The 12,388-nt window shown below is 39.5% G+C and overlaps 1 pseudogene; it reads left to right on the top strand.

Annotated features, from left to right (window-relative positions):
• The first annotated feature begins 2,957 nt into the window (after positions 1-2,957).
• LOC136222604 (UDP-glycosyltransferase 88B1-like) lies at positions 2,958-3,709 on the top strand (annotated as a pseudogene).
• The last annotated feature ends 8,679 nt before the right edge of the window (positions 3,710-12,388 follow it).

Here is a 12,388-nt window from a genome sequence, read left to right as displayed (position 1 = left end):
ACTTCTAGTCAGCATAATTAAACGCGAAAAAGTTATATTAGTTCCTAACCCCCCCTTGGAACTAATTACTAGGGACCAACAAGTGGTATCAGAGCCTAAGCTCTCTACTCAAAGATCTAACAATCTTGAGTTGATCCCTAAAAATGGGTGAGAATAGCACTCGACTCCTTCCATGAAACCAAACAACACAGATACTCCCTGAGGGATTATCAATCACTAGACCTCCCCTATTCTTTGGGTCAAATTATACATTCTGGAAGAATAGGATGAAGAACTTTATACAAGCCACAAACATGAGTGCATGGCTTGCAATTGTTCAAGGTCCACACGTGCCATACAAAACTGTTAACAATGAGAAAATTGTTAAAAGTGAGGCTGAGTGGACAGAGGATGACCTCAGAAAATTACAAAATAATGCTTCGGCTATCAATATGCTTCACTGTGCTTTAGATGCTGCAGAATACAATAAGATTTCAGGTTGTGAGTCAGCGCAGGAGATTTGGAAGAAGCTTGAAGTAACCTATGAAGGCACAAGCAAAGTTAAGGAGTCTAAAGTCAATCAGCATATGAGACTCTACGAGCTGTTTGAGATGAATGAGAATGAAGACATCTCAGAAATGAACGCAAGGTTCACAAACATTATAAACGAGCTCAAAAGGCTTGGAAAGAACTTCACTAAAGAGGAACAGGTGAAGAAAATCCTGAGAAGTTTGCCTAAGAGCTGGCAAGCAAAGAAAACAGCTGTAGAAAAAAGCTCAAGACTTGACTACCTATAAATATGATGAGCTGATCGGATCCCTGCTGACCCATGAAATCTCTATGAAAAACTTTGAAGCTAAAGAGAAGTCAGAAGATAAGAAACAAAAGTCACTTGTCATGAAAGCTGACTCGACTGAAGCGGAGTCAACTGATGATGAGGAAATAGCCATGTTCACCAGAAAGATGAAAAAGCTGTTAAGGAGAAATGATAGAAACGGCAAAAGGTCATTTAGAAGAAATGACAAGTATAAAGCTGAGTCAAGTGAAAAGTACAAGAAGGACAACTGGAAGTCTGTCACATGTTTTGAGTGTCATCAAACTGGGCACATCAAGTCAAGCTGTCCCAACCTCAAGAAAGAGAAGAAGGGAAGCAAAAAGGCTATGGTAGCCACGTGGAGTGACAGTGATGAGTCAACATCATCTGAAGCTGAGCAAAATGAAACAGCCAATATATGCTTCATGGCAGATGATGGAGCTGACCAATCTCAGTCTGAGCAAGCTGACCTCTCTGGAGATTCTGAGCAAGAGGAAAACAACAATGAGGTAACATCCTTACTTTTGCTTAGAAACGAAATGGTAAATGCCCTGAGTGACTTATATACACTAACTAAGAAGTGTAACAAAAAGATTAAGGCACTCAGCAGGCGATGTGACGAGATTGAAGAGGTCAAGTTGAGTGACCTCCGATATCTCCTCCAGGACAACTCAGATTTACATACGAACATGCAAATCTTACATATTTTGTCACGGAGGTTCAAACTGAGTCAAATAAACTTAGAAAGGATGTCATAATTTTACAGAACCAAATAAAAGGTTCAACTAAGAATAAACCCGATGCTGAGTACTCAGGTACTAGTCAACATAAACAGCTTACTCAATGTAGCTGTTGTGGGAAGAAAGGACACACAAAAGCTGTGTGCTGGCATAACAAACAGACTGTCCAATGTGACTTTTGTGGTAAGAAAGGTCATACTACCAAGATATGCTGGCATGCTCAGCATAATAATGCTAACCACACTCATCATCACCCTCAAAGGTTAACTATGTGTGGCTTCTGTGGTAAAAGTGGCCATACTACAAATGTATGTCGTCACAAGTTAAAATATGACTTTGCACCTGTCTACACTAACAAGAAAGGACCCAAAAAGAATTGGGTACCTAAAAACGAATAGTTTAAAATGCAGGTTAGCTTGACATGCGTGGAGAAATCAAAACTTTGGTATATAGACAGCGTATGTTCAAGACACATGACAGGTGATGAAACTCAGTTCATCACACTAGAGCTTAAACGAGGTGGAAGCGTAAGCTTTGGAGACAACAAGAAGGGTAAGATAGTCGGCTCAGGTACTATCGGAGGTAACCCAACCATTGAGTCTGTCTCCTTAGTTAAAGGTCTCCAATACAATCTGTTGAGTGTAACTCAGCTTTGCAAGAGCGGCAGAAAGGTTGTATTTGATGATACTGAGTGTCAAATACTCGAGGGAAATACAAATGAATTGATTTTAACTGCCCCTCGTGTAGAAAATGTATACATGTTGAACTTAGAAAAACAGTTTTCTAAAAACATATGCTTAGTGTCTAAACAGGACAACTCCTGGCTATGGCATAGAAGACTTGGGCATGTCAGCATGGACGGGTAAATTACATACGTGGTGTACAGTCTTTACCTATTTTCACACTTTGGTGTACAACCTTCAATTTTGCACATTAAAATGTACAACCTTTTGGTGACCTCCCACTAAAGTGTACAGTAGGTAATTGTGACCGGTCAACCCGAAGTCAACGTGCCACCTCAGCAATTTAACTTTTCTAAAAATAAAAAATTAACCCAATAAATATAACATTACTTTTATATCCTTTATAAAATCTTCTTCTTCAACCTTCACCCTTATTTTCTTTCTACTTCATTTTCAAAAAATTATTTCTCTCTCTTCAATCTTCATACTTGTTTTCTTTGTACTCCATTTTCAAAAATTATTTCTGTCTAACTCTCATTCTCTCTCTAACTCTCATCTCTCTTATTTTCTCTCTCATCTCTATCATCACTTCTCTCTCTAACTCTTAATAAAGTTGACAAATTTGAATAATCTGACGCAGGATTAATCTAAATTTCTCAACGCCAATTCAATACACAAGAATATACTTATCCTATATAAAGCTAAACTACTGCTCTCCTCTCTCACTAAGCTTAAAAAACAATGGCACAAGACACCATTGTTTTATATCCTTCTCCTGGAAAAGGACATATTTTCTCTATGATAGAACTAGCAAACAATATAACCAAACACCACCCTTCTGTCTCAGTTACCATCATAATTTTCACTTCACCCGACGACACAACTAATTATTCATCCCCGACTCCATCAATAAAATTTGTTCACCTCCCCGCCGTCCCTCTCCCGGCAGCCGTATTCTCCTCTTTTAAAGACGTTGTAGCTTCCTTCTTCGAATTCCCTGAGCTCAACAACGATAATCTTCATCAAGCCCTGACTGAACTTTCCAACTCCACTAATATCAAAGCTTTAGTGATTGATTTCTTCTGCAACTCCGCCGTCGGTGTTTTCTCTAGCCTGAATTTTCCGATTTACTATTATTACACTTGTAATGCTGCAGCTCTCTGTTGTTTACTTTATTGGCCGAAAATCGATAAGAATGTCGCCGAGGGATTCAAAGTTGTGGATATTCCAGGGGCGCCGGAGAGACTTTCATCGGAAGATTTACCTGTGGTAATGCTGGATAGATCTCATAGAGTTTACGATTATTTCATTGATACGGCGAATCAGATGGCGAAATCTGCTGGAATCATCTTGAATTCATTTCAATCTTTAGAGCCTAGAGCTGTTAAAGCTTTAGTAGAAGTTAATTGCACTCCTGATTCGCCGATTCCCCAACTTACTTCGTAGGTCCTGTTGTGTCCATTAGGAAAGAAGAATATGAATGCCTGAGTTAGAGAGAGAAGTGATGAGAGAGAAAATAAGAGAGATATGAGAGTTAGAGAGAGAAATAATTTTTAAAAATGGAGTACAAAAAAAACAAGTATGAAGGTTAAAGAGAGATAATTTTTGAAAATGGAGTAGAAAGAAAATAAGGGAGGAGGTTGAAGAAAAAGATTTTATAAAGGGTATAAAAGTAATGTTATATTTATTGGGTTAATTTTTTATTTTTAGAAAAGTTAAATTGCTGAGGTGGCGCGTTGACTTCAGGGTTGACCGGTCATAATTACTTGTTGTACACTTTAGTGGGAGGTCACCAAAAGGTTGTACATTTTAGTGTGCAAAATTGAAGGTTGTACACCAAATTGTGAAAATAGGTAAAGGTTGTACACCACGTATGTAATTTACCCCAGCATGGACCTTCTTGCCATATTAGCTAGAAAGCAATTAGTTGAGGGATTACCCAAGTTAAAGTTTGAAAAAGATCAACTGTGTAAAGCCTGTCAGCAAGGCAAACAAACTAAAAAGTCATTTCATAGCAAAAATATTGTCTCAACCAAAAGACCATTGGAATTACTACACTTGGATCTTTTCGGACCAATTCACCAGAAATGAGGTATGGGATTTAGTACCTAAACCTAGGAATCAAAAGCCCATAGGGACCAAGTGGGTCTTTAGAAATAAGTTAGATGAGCATGGAAATGTGATTAGAAACAAAGCTCGACTTGTACAGCAAGAGGGTATAGACTATGGAGAAACATTTGCTCCTGTTGCTAGATTAGAAGCTATACGTATATTGTGTGCCTATGCCAGTTACATGAATTTTAAACTATATCAAATGGATGTGAAAAGTGCATTTCTTAATGGCTTTATAAACGAAGAGGTATATGTTAATCAACCTCCTGGGTTTGAAGATCTAAAATTTCCAAACCACGTTTATAAACTCAAAAAGGCCATGTACGGCCTAAAGCAAGCTCCAAGAGCTTGGTATGAGAGGTTGACCAACTTCCTACTGACCAGGAACTATGTCAGGGGAAAAGCTGACACAACCTTGTTTATTAAGAAAAAGGGTAAACATGCCCTACTTGCACAGATATATGTAGATGATATAATTTTTGGTGCTACTGACGAATCTTTGTGCAAAGAATTTAGCCAACAGATGCAAACTGAGTTCGAAATGTCCATGATGGGTGAACTCAACTTCTTCCTTGGACTTCAAATCAAGCAAGGTAAGAATAGCATCTTTATAAGTAAGTCTAAGTACACCAAGGAAATATTAAAGAAATTCAGCATGGTAGATTGCAAACCAATATCAACCCCCATGGGTACTGATACTGTCCTATGCAAGGATGAGAAGAGTAAGTCAGTTGATAGTAAACTCTATCGAGGTATGATAGGTTCTTTACTCTATCTCACAGCCAGTAGACCGGATATTCAATACTCAGTATGCTATTGTGCTAGATATCAAGCTGACCCCAGGGAATCTCATCTAACTGCTGTAAAAAGAATTTTTAGATACTTGCAAAGCTCAGTTGATGCAGGTCTATGGTATCCAACCTCAAATGACTTCACACTCATTGGATATACTGATGCTGACTATGGACGAGATAAGCTAGAACGGAAGAGTACTTCAGGAGGATGTCATTTCCTTGGAAGTTGTCTAGTATCTTGGTTCAGCAAGAAGCAATCATCCGTAGCTCTGTCTACGACTGAAGCTGAGTACATGGCTGCTGGAAGCTGTGTTGCACAAGTCCTATGGATAAAGCAACAGCTTGAGGATTACGGAGTCAAAACAAAGACAATAGAGATCAAATGCGACAACAAAAGTGCCATTGGTCTATCTAAAAATCCAGTCCAACACAGTAGGATGAAGCATGTTAGCATAAGGCATCACTTCATCAGAGACCATGTACTAAAAGATGAGATCAAGCTGACCTACGTGCCAACAAATGATCAGCTTGCAGATATCTTCACTAAACCCTTAGCACGAGAACAATTCAACACACTAAGGGAAGCAATTGGTATGTCAAATCTACTCTAAATAATTCTGTATGATTGAATGATTGCTAGACTGAGTGGAAATTTGAACGAATGTGCAAATGCCATGCTAAGTAAATTAACAATAAATATCTACTCTCTACTAAGTTTAAAAATAGAAAAATAACCTCATGCTAAATAGACATAAACATTGAGTGTTTATACTGAGTAGATACAAATGTTGAGTAAATATCCCATGCTGAGTAGATAGACATATTGAGTCTTCATCTTATGCTGAGTAGAAGCACATACTGAGTGCTCAAACGTATGATGAGTTATTTAGAGATAGACAAAACATTGACACTTAACATCACGAATGCTTCGAATTCTAGAAAAATAAAAAAGAAACCCACTCGCGTAAAATGAACCTACACGTGTAACCTCTGACACCTTGGAAAGACGCACATTAATGGCAAATCCCATGCGCCGAAGATGTCATAAATGACAGAATCTTTGTCGGTTGAACGTCCCTAGGTAAAAACGGCTAGTTAATGAATAAGGGTCGTCGTAAATTTATATAAAAAGTGGAAGAATCCCCACTCTTCACTCCTTACGCTTGAAATCTCCTGAAATCGAACTTCTTTCTCTCTCTAAAAACCTCAAAACCTTCAAAAATGGCTCCCAACAAAAACAAAACCCCTAAAACTCAAACCTCAAACAAACCCACTCAGGCTGACCACGCGGGTCCTTCGACGGAAATAGAAAGGAAAATGATCAAAGTACACACAAAGGTCAACAATCTGGAGGTTTTAAAATGCCGATGCTTTTCTCCAAGTTTTGTCTCGTCTGAGAAACCATTCTGTGAATGGATCGAGAAGAACAAGTGGAAAGGTCTCTTTTCTCTTTCAGGAACAACCTATCCCAGGTTAGTACGGGAATTCTACTCGAATCTACGTGTTGATGCAGATGACTCTGACTATTTGGAGACCACAGTTAAAGGTCAGAAAATCATCGTAACCCCTGCATATCTAGCCACCTTACTAGATTTACCAGACGAAGGAATTCAGTATAGAACGACGAAGGAGAAAGTGCCAAAAGACACGGCTGAGAAGCTCAAGGGGTTCTATAAACCTAAGGATCATAAGGGCGAGATACCCAGCACTTGTATGGGAAAAGAACAGAAGATGGTCCATTACATGCTGACCAACTTCATCTTCCCCAAACTCAACTCAGCTTCATCCGCATCAAACTTCGAACAGTGCTTCATCTGGCACATGTTGACCTACACTCCGCTCAATCTTCCCGTCTTCCTCGTTGGCGCTTTTCAACGAAGTGGTAAGAAACTCCGCTTGGGCTCTCTCATTACAAAAATTATTCAGGATAAGCAAATAGAGACGGTGGATGAAACAAGTACACTGGGGAGTGAAATCACTACAGTTCTACTGGATGGACTATTGTACAATCAACCCTTAAAGGGATATGAAGGAGCTGGAGATGCTGAGGATGATGAAGAAGCTGAGCAACCAGAAATTGAGCTTGAAACTGAGCCTGCAAAAGATGTTGAGACTCATGCTGAGTCACCTGAGACAGCTCAGCCTGAGAGAAGGAAGAAGAGAAAGGCTGTAGAAACCTGCTCAAAAGACATTCATGTTGTCCCAAAGAAAGTAAGGCTTTCATCAAAAGAAAAAGCTAAAGCTGACAAGGCTAAGGAGCAAGCTGAGTTAGCTGAGAAAAGAAAAAGGCAAGAAGAGCCTGAGGATGAGGAAGAAGAAACTTCAGAATCCTCCTTAAAGAAAAGGACAAAGGGTAACTCCTTAAAGATAGTGGAAGCTGTCCCACTAGCCTCTACTGAACCTGAAGGTCATGGAACTGACCAAGAAAAGGAAGCTGTAGAAGAAACTGAGCAACATGTTGAGCACCAAGAAGCTAATACTGAGCAGGAAAAATATCCCAATGTTGAGAAATCTCAGGATGATGCTGAGCAGAGAGAAAAAGAAAACAATGTTGTTGAGGGTCCTATTGAGCAACTTGTAGAAGAGGAGACAGTTGCTACTGAGTCCAGTGAAGGTATTCGAACTGATCATTCACCACCAAGATCTGAGACACGGCGAAGACTCAAAAAGAAAGCGCAAAAGCAAATTGATCTCATGGACGACTTTCCCATTGATGAGCTTGAAACTGACCTCTCTACAATCCAGTTCCAGTACTTCTCAAATGAAACTGAGTCACCACCAGAAAATCCAGCAGAAAAACAAGCCTCTGTTACTCAGGATGAGGAACAAGCCAAAAACCCTGCAGATCCAATTCAAACTACTCAAGTTGAGCCAACTCCTGCCTCAACTCCACCTCCAACACAACATGTTGATGACTCAGCTCATCCAATCAATCAAAGTCCAGGTACCAATCAAGGTACTCAATCTGGCAGAGAACCAACTCCTCCACCACCATCAAACTCTGTACCAGCCTCTGAGTCTAATACTGCTAAGTTTGCATACTTGAATGCTACTGAGTCTGGCCGACGTGTCATTGCTTCTGCTCAGTCCTTGCTTCAAGATTTCAATGCTACTCAAGCTGATGGTCACCAATCTACTCAAACTGAGTCCTCCCACCTGTCAAGTATTACTCATCTTCTGAATGAACTTCGAGGACTAAAGGATCTGGTTAGCGTTATCACTACGATTAAAACTCAGTAACCGAATCAAGGGCAAATAGCAAAACTAACTGAACTAGTACTTACAATGGCCACCCATATGAATTCGCTTGAAGGCAAAATTCACCAACTGTCAGAAGTCAATCCAGGGTATGTCACTTCCACTGAGCTTCAAAGCTATTTTGCTAAGCTAACAGCGGAACTGACCACCTCCAGTGCAACTGTCAATCCTGAGTCTGCTACATCTGCTGAGTTGCAAGACTGCTTTACCAAGCTGAATGCTGAGCTAACCAAATCAAGTCCACCCGGTAATGCTGAGTTTGCCACCTCTGCCGAACTTCAACAATGCTTCACCAAGCTTCATACTGAGTTGACCAGTACACGTGACTTAGTATCCTCCTCTTTTCAGTGTACTATTGACCAATTAAGTGAAGCAGTCAGACTACTCAACATCGACAGAGCCCAGATGGATGTTGATCCAATCTCCAACACTGAACTCATGAGCTTTTCACAAGCTATCATGAAGGCAATGCGCATCAACAATGCCCAGCACATGTTTTATGATTCTGCTCTGCTCAAACTGTTCCATCAAGCTTTTGGTCAGCTCACAAGCTCACTCACCTGCCTGAGCAAATCTCATGAATGCCTTCTCAGCATGATCAGCAGCTCCCTTCGGGTTCCTAGGCATATCCAGGACGATAGTGTACCAGTCATTGATGGCTTGGGTGAAAGTACCAAAAGGCTTCAGCGCTACTCCCATTATCTCTCCTCTGCAGCACGAAATGAAACCTTCCTCTACAAACCCGATGATGGCAAAACGGGGGAGACAAGTCAATGAGGAACTCAGCGTCAAGGAGGAACTCAGCCTCAGTCTGTAGGTAATGCTTCTGGAAGCAAAGAGAAAGAGAAAGGCAAAGGAATTGCCCAAGCTGATCATTCGGCTCAGAAAAAGAAGAAGTAGAACTAGCTCAGCCAATATCTAGGACTTAGCTTTATATCCTGTCTTTAAATGTATGTGTGTTTGTTGTTTAGGTCAATATGTTTTTTTGTTTAGATCAATATAACAAGTATCAGTTTCCTTCCTGACCTGACTAATAAAATTTGAACAAACAAATCAAAAAGATTAAACACACTCAGTATGCATTAACACCAAAACAACTTATGCAATAAACTGAGAGACAACATACTTCCAAAACTGACTTAAATCCAAACAAGCTGAAAACTAAAACTAAGTCAGTATACACAAATGTCTTAAGATCTTGGAAGGTTTAGAATTAAGTTAAAGACAATATGTGTGCAACCCTTACGGGGGAGTCATTTCAAAAATATCAATCATGGGGTAACTTATAACTGAGTTCCATAATTATGTATTTTGCCAACATCAAAATGGGGGAGTTTGTTGAAACACCTTTTCCACAAGATTTTGATTTGACAAAATCATCCATGATTAAGAGGCAATTAAATTTATATGCTTTGATTTGATTGTACTAATATGTTTGTTTAATATTGAGTACAAAAATATATAAAGTAAAGACAGGACAAAAGTCAGCATAAGCAAAGCTGAGTGGAAAGCAACTCAGAATGGAAGCTGAGTGGAGTAAAACTCAGAAGCAAAACGAAGATGACTAAAGTTGAGGATTTCTTCAGAAGCGGTTACACAGAACGGAGCTGACCAAGTATGCACTTAGCTTAGAAGTCGAACATCCGAAGATTACGAAGAAATCTGAATGTCAGTCAGGAAAGCATGAAGGATCTGTTCACTAAAGGACAAAGTCTGCCAATCTTCTGCACCAATAATTGGAACCTCAAAGACACCTAAAAGACTAATTCCAAGAGTCATGGGACGTTGGATTATTGGTAAAAGACAACTGGCACAAAAAGACAAGCCAGACGCAAGAAGACAAACCTGACGCCTGAAGAAAACAATGAAAGGGAATGGCGGAGCAGTCTGAAGACTAACCAGAAATTGTTCCCCAAAAGAGCCATTTTGGTGTTAACGGTAACAACAATTCAAGGATCCAAATCTGTAATTTCCTTCTATAAAAGGACAATGAAGAACCTTGGATTATCACCGAAGTATAAAGAGAAAAATAAAAAGAGAGAAAATCTTGAAAGCATTCAAATACAAAAGGATCTTACACCCACTTTTCTATTCTCTGTGTAAATGCTAGTTTGATTATTGTGTAATCATCTAAAGTGTTCTTTAGCATAAAAAGAACAAGTTTGTGATCAATAGGAATATTGAGAGTGTTAAGCTGAGTGCTTGGTTGTAAGCATTCAGTGGTAGAGAAATCTAGGTGCTGGGTTGTAGCACTTAGTAGGAGTTGAGTAGACGAATAGAGGAAGGTACTCTTGCATATTCAACTACCTTGTAATTGGTTTGTGCTCTACCATTAAAGAGCTCAGTATTGGATTCAAAAAGCCCGGAGGACTCTGGGGACTGGACGTAGGCAGAAAGGCCAAACCAGGATAAGTGATACTGAGTAATCTCTGAACTCTCTCTTATATTGTATGTGTTGTTTGCTAAATTTACTCAGCATATAAATTGGCTAAGCTGACCTTGAGTAAATAAGTGGTGCTGAGTTAGAAGCTGACCTCCAAGAGTGTCAATTCTCAACTCACAAGAAAACAATTTTAGTCAACATCTGACTAAAGCTGTCTTCAAACATATCTCACTAAGCTGGCCAAAAGCAGAGTTAATAAACTCTCAAAATTACTTCCATTCAGCTTAATTAAAACGCGAAAAAGTTATATTAGTTCCTAACCCCCCCTTGGAACTAATTACCAGGGACCAATAGTATTGACCACAATTTCTCTACTCCTAGAACACCTCAACAGAATGGGGTTGTTGAAAGGAAGAATAGAACTATTGTCGAAATTGCTAGAACCATGCTGAGTGAAAATAGGCTCCCAAAGTACTTCTGGGGTGAAGCTTGTTGGTCCCTAGTAATTAGTTCCAAGACAGCTTGGTGAGATATGTTCCAAGACAGCTTTAGTCAGATGTTGACTAAAGTTGTTTTCGTGTAAGTTAGGAATTGACACTTTTGGAGGTCAGCTACTAACTCAGCACCACTTATTTACTCAAGGTCAGCTTAGGCAATTTATATGCTGAGTAAATAAAGCAAACAACACATGCAATATAAGAGAGAGTTCAGAGATTACTCAGTATCACTTATCCTGGTTCGGCCTCTCTGCCTACGTCCAGTCCCCAGAGTCCTCCGGGCTTTTTGAATCCAATATTGAGCTCTTTAACGGTAGAGCACAAACCAATTACAAGGCAGTTGAATATGCAAGAGTACCTTCCTCTATTCGTCTACTCAACTCCTACTAAGTGCTACAACCCAGCACCTAGATTTCACTACCACTGAATGCTTACAGCCAAACACTCAGCTTAACACTCTCAACATTCCTATTGATCACAAACTTGTTCTTTTTCAACTAAAGAACACTTTAGATGATTACAAAGCAATCAATCTAGCATTTACACAGAGAATAGAAAAGTTGGTGTAAGATCTTTTTGTATTTGAGTGCTTTCAAGATTTTCTCTCTTTGTATTTTTCTCTTAATACTTCGGTTATTATCCAAGGTTCTTCATTGTCCTTTTATAGAAGGAAAACTGCAGATTTGGATCGTTTGAATTGTTGTTACCGTTAATACCAAAACGGCTCTTTTGGGGGACAGATTCTGGTCAGCTTCAGTCTGTTCCGTCATTCCCTTCCTCTGTTTTCTTCAGGCGTCAGGTTTTATCTTCTTGCATCAGACTTGTCTTTTTGTGCCAGTTGTCTTTTACCAATAATCCATTGACCCATGATCCTTGGAATTAGTCTTCTTTGTATTTTCGAGGCTTCAATTATTGGTGCAGAAGATTGGCAGACTTTGTCCTTTAGTGAACGGATCTTTCATGATGTCCTGACTGTCACTCAGCTTCATTCGTTATCTTCGAATGTTCTACTTCCATGCTGAGTTCCTTCTTAGTCAGCTTCGTTCTGGCGACTTTGAAGGAAGCTTCTGATGCTAAGTTCTACTCCACTCAGTTTCTCATACTTTCATGCTGAGTTCCATTTAACTC

This window comes from Euphorbia lathyris, chromosome 3, assembly GCF_963576675.1.
Source record: "Euphorbia lathyris chromosome 3, ddEupLath1.1, whole genome shotgun sequence".
NCBI classification, from domain to species: Eukaryota; Viridiplantae; Streptophyta; class Magnoliopsida; order Malpighiales; family Euphorbiaceae; genus Euphorbia; species Euphorbia lathyris.
The sequence above is the reverse complement of the archived record's forward strand: the minus strand, read 5'-3'. Positions and strand labels throughout refer to the sequence as shown.